The 7,013-nt window shown below is 43.8% G+C and overlaps 1 long non-coding RNA gene and 1 pseudogene across 1 annotated transcript; one reads left to right on the forward strand and one right to left on the reverse strand.

Annotated features, from left to right (window-relative positions):
* Positions 1-524: 524 nt before the first annotated feature.
* On the forward strand, positions 525-1,174 carry LOC119289607. The gene is made up of 2 exons (XR_005141553.1): positions 525-737; positions 801-1,174. It is a non-coding gene; the product is annotated as an uncharacterized LOC119289607 (long non-coding RNA).
* Positions 1,175-1,481: 307 nt separating this feature from the next.
* On the reverse strand, positions 1,482-6,146 carry LOC119287768 (annotated as a pseudogene).
* Positions 6,147-7,013: the final 867 nt, after the last annotated feature.

Genomic DNA, 7,013 nt, shown 5'->3' on the forward strand with positions numbered 1-7,013 from the left:
AGAGAGAGAGAGAGAGAGAGAGAGAGAGAGAGAGAGAGAGAGAGATGCGCCACGTCGGCAACGACTAGTCAAACCCGGGCTGAGTCAGCAGCGAAACCGCGTCGGGTCTGCGGAGGGATGAAATATTACTGGTTTGGAAAGTTCGCGGTGCAACCTGTCCGGTTTCGTAGTTGAGGGACCAAAAGTGATCACTCCGAAGAATTGAGGGACGAAAAATGGACTTTTCTCTACTTTAAATGGATACTTGATACCAAAGTTTTAGATCGCGGGCAAAAACAACGCGATCGCGGCGCTATGCGTGCTGTAAGCCTTCCCGCGAGGCGATCCCTTAAAAAACGCGATCTGCCGCTAACCGCGCGATCGCGCGCGAAACGACGCTATTTGACTTTGCTGTCGCTGCAAATTCGCGGTTATGGGCCGAAAGACTGAAACACAAGGCCCAAACAGACCAGAAACGGCCCAACTTTCACGATGGTATATAGCACCTCCTCCATAAAACCTAGCTCGTGTCCCCCCATTCCCTTCTGTCCCTCCCATCAAAAAGTTTATGGCGGCTGCGCCGTTCTTCCCACCAGCGCCGACTGATGCTTCATTCGAAGCCAGATTTGATTGCGGGGGAGGTGGAAAGGCGACCGACAACGAGGGGCCTCTACACGACACCGCCTCTGCGACCACGATGACATCTTAGTATCACTCTCACATGGTTCCAGCAGCCAGGGCAACCACATCGCCAGGAGGTACATGAGTCCTCCGATTTCATACTTCATTGGTAGAATATTCAGACTTGTTTGTTGATTCAGATTGTAGGCTCTGGGAGGGATTCAGATTTGTTTGTTGATTGGAAGAAGAAGAAGATGATCCCTGTTACTCCTCAAGAAGATCTGCTCTCTGCTTCCTCTGCTTCAGAAAGTGACGACGACAACGAGGACACCGACATGAGTTCTGGTTTTGGCATGTGAGCTTGTGGGTTTCTCTATGAAGTTCCTTTTGGCGCTCATGATTCTATCCTTTCCTATGTGCTTTTGACAAATGAATTCTGAAAACTTTGTGATGCATGTAATGGACTATGGACATGCTGCTGTTGTTACTGAACGTAAGCGTCGAACTGCTGATGTTATGCTTGATGCAAGTCTTGATTTTGTATTTCTATTTATCTGTTGAACTGCTGCAGATCTCTACTATACTTGTTATGTTCGAAATTATATTGAGAATCCTTTCTTTTCTACTGAAAATACCCTGTTTTCTGAGAAAAACATGCACATGTATTAGTATGGATGTGTGATATACATGTGCAAATACTGTAGCCGCGAAATGGGTTAGTGGCCGCTATAGCCGGCGATAGCGGCTGTAGCGTTGGCACAGAGCCAGCCGCTAAATACCTTAGCCCGCGATCTGAAACTTTGCTTGATACTTTAGAAACTGTATAAAAAGTTCAGATTTTTTTTTAAATCGTTAGTTTGCAAGAGTAACGAAAAATAACATATCTGAACTTTGATCTGACACTACATAATGCAGCTCATCTTGTCTTACAAAGATGTAAGGAGAAAACGTAAGAAAATATGGTGGCTTATAAACCTTAAAACATACAGAGTGACCTGATTTTATCAAGCCATCGCCTCATTACTTCCGACGAGCCCAACACATACAATACAATAGCAAGCCATCGCCTCATTACTTCTGACGAGCTCAACACATACAATACAATAACAAGTGTTCTGAATCTACACCCCCAATGAAGTGAATGAAAGGGAATCGAACCGTTGTAACACGCCGTGAGTTCAATAAACTTGGATTATGAAGATCCATTTTCCTGTTGAAAAGGAATAGATATCCCTCAGGCCCCTTATAGCTTGCTGCGATTCGCGAGTTCTTTCTTGAGCTGATCCCTCAGGACCCTTCTCAGCAGGTTGTTTGAAGCAGTTCTCGGGAACTCGGGGACGATTTTGACGTAGCTCACCTGTCAGGACGAACACAATCTCAATTCCCTCATTATGGATGCTCCCATCTGATCGTCTGAACTGAATGTCAGAAAAGAGAAGCTCTTACCTTGAAAAGGGGATTGAGGTTCTTCTGAATGGCTCTCTGGAACTTGCTCTTCAGAAGATTTGCATCGCCTGTTGTGGATCCATCTTTTAGCACTGCCAATATAGCCAGTTGTTCTGGTCCCCCGCCAGAAGGTTTGATGCTAACAGCTGCTGTTTCTAGCAGACCCTCATCGGCTCCATTACAAACCCGTTCGATCTCCACTGAACTTGTCTGGTCAGGCAAGAGCAATATTGAATTGGTTTCATGAGATGCAAGAGTGATGACATCATACTTAAAACAATGAAGGGGGAGCTTCAACCTTAATCCCTCCAAGATTCATAGTGTCATCTGCTCTGCCCTGTACGAAATAGTAACCACCTACTGTCCTCTGGATTATATCTCCATGTCGTCGGAGTTGCTGCAGTAGAAATACCGTTACAACATGTGAGCTTTCACCATTCTGGTTATTACTGATAACTTTTAAAAGTATGTAGTCAGATTTATTTGATTAGTTCAGCAAAGGGAACATTGACTCAAATGTTACTAGTACTATTTTTCATAGCACATTTATCATTGCAACTTATATCAGAGCACAATAGCATGTCTAAATCACATATTTGCTTCTCATTTTCTCGGTAGGGTACCACTGGAAAACTTCGAGAACACACTGATTTTATAAAGCTTAAAAAGTTGACTGCTGCAAATGTCGAACATCTTCATAATTTTGTCAAGCAGTTTAGATATAAAAAATTGAGGTAAGCGACTCCATACCCGTCCTTTGTAAATGGGCATTCCATCAAAGTAAACATTATCGTGGTCAGCATTAAGAAGCCGATTGGTAGCACCAAAATACAAAGGGAAGAGACCCACTTCTCCAGAACAAGGTAGATCATCAGGCTGTCATAGCAAACGTCAAATGCTTATGCAGCAAACGCAATCACCAAACTTAGAATATTCTACGAACAATACTTACATATGGATTTCCCTGTTCATCGAGTATGACAAACCCAGTGGACATTGATGGACCACTGAAAGCTCCAAAAGCTTGTGGCTGTAAAAGTCACCCTTGAATGTATGAGGATGCCAGCTCTGTGCCCCCACAGCACTCAACAATGGGCTTGTAACAGGTACGCGAAGATAGCCACAGATTATCATCAATATCAGAAGCCTCCCCTATTGTAGCAAGTACCCTGCGATTATAGAAATTTAGCTTCTTTAGCGGAGCTTGTGATGAAGGTGAATGCTTTCTAACAGTGTAAGTAGCAACTTGCCTGATTTTGGTCCAGTCTAGACCTTTAGTAAGATTCCCTGCCTTCCAAGACTTCACCAAGCTGGGCACAGATCCTAATACACTCACACGGACATCCTGCAATTTGGACATTATCACGAAGCGCATGAGTAAAGAGCAGCTTATACTCAGCTTCTAATGTAATATGCAGGGACTTTTGATAAAATCCTACCTGATTCATTCATAAGAAAAAGCTCTATGATGCATAGAAAAAAACAACTTGGGAGAATAGACAAACTATGAAGTTAATTAGGTAGCCAGTAAGCCTTATCTATTCAAGCGAAGTAATGGATACAAAAAATAAGAACAAGGCCAAGGCTTACTTTAACTAAAAATATGGAAGGACAAATCGACTTTAGCTGTTTAAACTAAGAGATGTGCAAAATAGGCCACACCTGCACAAATTTGCAGAAACCACGTCCAAGTGGAGATCCATGATATAAGGCCAATGTTGCACCATTTAGAAAGCATGAGAATATTTGTATAGGTCCCATAACCCAACCCAGATTTGTAGGCCACAAGTCGATCTACGTCCTTTGGTCGAAGATCCAAATGTGCCCAGGTATCAGCTGCACATCTTATGGGACAAAGTTGTGTCCACGGTATAACTTTTGGCTCTCCTGCACCAGAAGCAAATAGAACAGATCAAATCACACGTGAAGTTGTGAACGTGAGAAACGGTGCAACCAGAGATTAAAGGATATTGTGTCAGAAACTCAAGGTAGTGTTTACCAGTTGTTCCTGATGAAAACAGTATATTAATTAAGGCGTCTGCAGATTGATAAACTGGAGAGTACATGGATGACCTGCAAATCCAAGACATGTAGCTCCCATGTTGGTCACATCACAAAATCACCTCTGTTTTGCAATGTGGGTATTCAAATTTTCACGAAAAGAAAGCATCTGAACAGAGTCGTTTATTTTGAGTGACATGGAAGGATCATTTGCTGCATACCTCCCAGCAGCACGAGAAAGAAAATCTTTCCAGGACATATCACCATTCCTTGGTGTAACTCCAAGACTATCTCCAGTTGCAGGAATTACAATAGCTTTAGCTGAAGTCCCTTCCATGACACGGCTGAAGAATATAATTTGATATATTTAGTTAAGTGCTGAGAATTGTTCTGTGATAGTTCAGTACGTTCATGCAAAAATGTATAATGAAACATAAATTGTTACATCAATGCAAAATGTGATTATTCTCACAAGCTGTGATCCTGCTAAATAACTACAATTTCCTTGTTAAAGCTGAGCAAATTAAGTTACTGAAACACATATATTAACTAAATAATTTGATCCATCATATACCTGTAAAGTGGAAATTTCTTCCCTCCCCTAATTATGAAATCCTGAAATCATGTGGAATTAGTATAAGCACTACTATAGTACTGATGATCGTAAGACTTGCTGGTTGCTACAGTCAAACCTGAGTAAAAATTGCCTTTGCTTTTGCGACCCTCATGCGATTGCCAATCTCCTGGGGTGCAAAACTGTCTGCTATTCCCACAACAACAAAGCCTCCAAGGATGATTGCCAAATAAACAATGACCGCATTGCACGTCATTGGCATGTCTATTGCAATCCGGTCACCCTTTCGGAACATGGTATCAAGGGCAATTGCAACAGTCCTGAAAAGACCAAAGCAACAAAAACCATGATGACGAAATTGTACAATAGAACAGAAGAAAAATAAAGGTTTCTGCATGCCCCCTACTCTTAATTTGTTAAGAAATGCATACATCACTTGGGTGCGAAGCTCCTTCAACGACATATGATTCACTGGATAATCGCCAAAGCCCTCATCCCCCCAGACAATAGCCATGCTATCATCTGTCCTGTTCTGGGAAGGCCAAGGTAGCAGACAACATTCGGCAATGTTGAGCACTGCACCGGGGAACCATGACCATCCCTTCTTTGATTTATCTGACGCATCTAGAATCGTCTTTGGTTCTCGTACGAACTTGACGGAGAGCTCCTTCAGCACCAGTTTCCAGTAGACCTACGCAATGATTACCTAGGAGGCTATTATGAAGAAATAAAACTTTGAATTGATGTTCTAGTTATCCACTTGTTCTGTCTGTGAAGTAAATTCCAAATTTAGAAAGAAAAATTGACCTCCTGATTCTGAACAGAGAATCTGTGGAAGAGGCCAAAGCTTGAAATTGGATCCTTATATGATGCTCCTAACAGCTTGGGACCATTCTCTTCCATCACTCTCCCAAGATTTGTTTGCTTACAATCAGTCCTGCAACAATTCACAGACCAGTTATAAGCTAGTACCAAAATAGCACTACTATCTTACTGTTGTTGTTGTTAGACTCAAATGTTGTTAGACCAAAATACTGGGATAAATGGAAGAACCATAAGCTTAAGTGACTCGTGGAATTAGACTGGCAGTCACTTTCACCATTGATGAGCCATTGATTGCTCCCACTACCCGATTGGATCAAACAGTTGCTAGCAAATTAAGAGCCGGGAAAGAAGCCCTGTTCAGCTGTGCTTCGAGGGGAAAAAAATATGGACGGCGGTCGGCGACTTACGGGGAGGGGAACCAGTAGGGCGGCGGGCCTCTCTGGGCGCGGTCCCAGCCGGCGTAGATGGAGTAGTACACCAGCTGGTGGAGCGCGTGCGGGTGGTCCGGCTGTAGCACCCCGGCCGCCACGACCGCCGCCCACGCAGCGGCAGCGTCGGTGCGGCATTTGCCGGTCGCTGAGCGGAGTGCGGCGAGAAAGGCCCCCGCGTCGGCCGCCGTGAGCCCGGCCGCCTCCACGTCGCCCGCCCGGATCTCCCCAACGCTGCCCCTCACGGTCGCAGCCATGCCCGGCCTGCTCGGCTGCTCGCTCGCTCTCCGCCGGCCTCACGGCGCACGGACTTGGCAGGTCTGACGAGGATGGCAACGAAAAAAAGGTTTAGCTTTGGCGAAATGCTCGTTCTGGGCACGGACGGCGTCCACTGGCATGCTTATACCACCATCTATCTGTCTCTCGATCAACAAACTGCATTCATGTCATCTTCTAGTACTCCCACAGTTTACAGGGCACACTAAAAAAATCTCTGGCACCAAGGTGGTTAGTGATTGGCTGTATCAAATAGCATCGGTTGTCAACTACCACACCTAATTAACTAATGCGCAGTGATTAAACGAGCAGTTATGGCACATGCATTCGTGAAGGAAAAGGACCGCATGCATGGGATGCAGCATACGTGCCTCAAAACGGCCTAACTAACTTGACATTAATTGCCCACATGCCTTAATACTCTCATATTCTGAAAATGCATAAAAACCGTGACGAGAGAGTACTACCTCCGTCTTGGTTTATTAGTCTTTATTATATTTCATGCCAATTTTGATCATAAATTTAACTAACAAAATGTTCGTACATACAAATTCAACGATATAGTTTTGCTGATATGCGTTAACAATTTGTTAGTCATCCCCTTTGTAAACTAATATAAGAGCAATGTAGTGATGTAAATGCTCTTATATTAGTTTACATGGGAGTAAATCTTTGATCAAAATTTGATATAAATTACAAATTGGACCAATAACCAGAACAGAGGTAGTAGGTAATTTTCGCCTCAGATACACGTATTGGAACAAGTCTGGTCCTGGACTGGAATTTTGCATTTGCCCGTCTGGGTCGATCGCCGTCCCAATACCTCACTGGCAACCAATCTGGCCCTGGTTGCATCAGTCTTG

This window comes from Triticum dicoccoides, chromosome 4A (assembly GCF_002162155.2).
Source record: "Triticum dicoccoides isolate Atlit2015 ecotype Zavitan chromosome 4A, WEW_v2.0, whole genome shotgun sequence".
NCBI lineage: Eukaryota > Viridiplantae > Streptophyta > Magnoliopsida > Poales > Poaceae > Triticum > Triticum dicoccoides.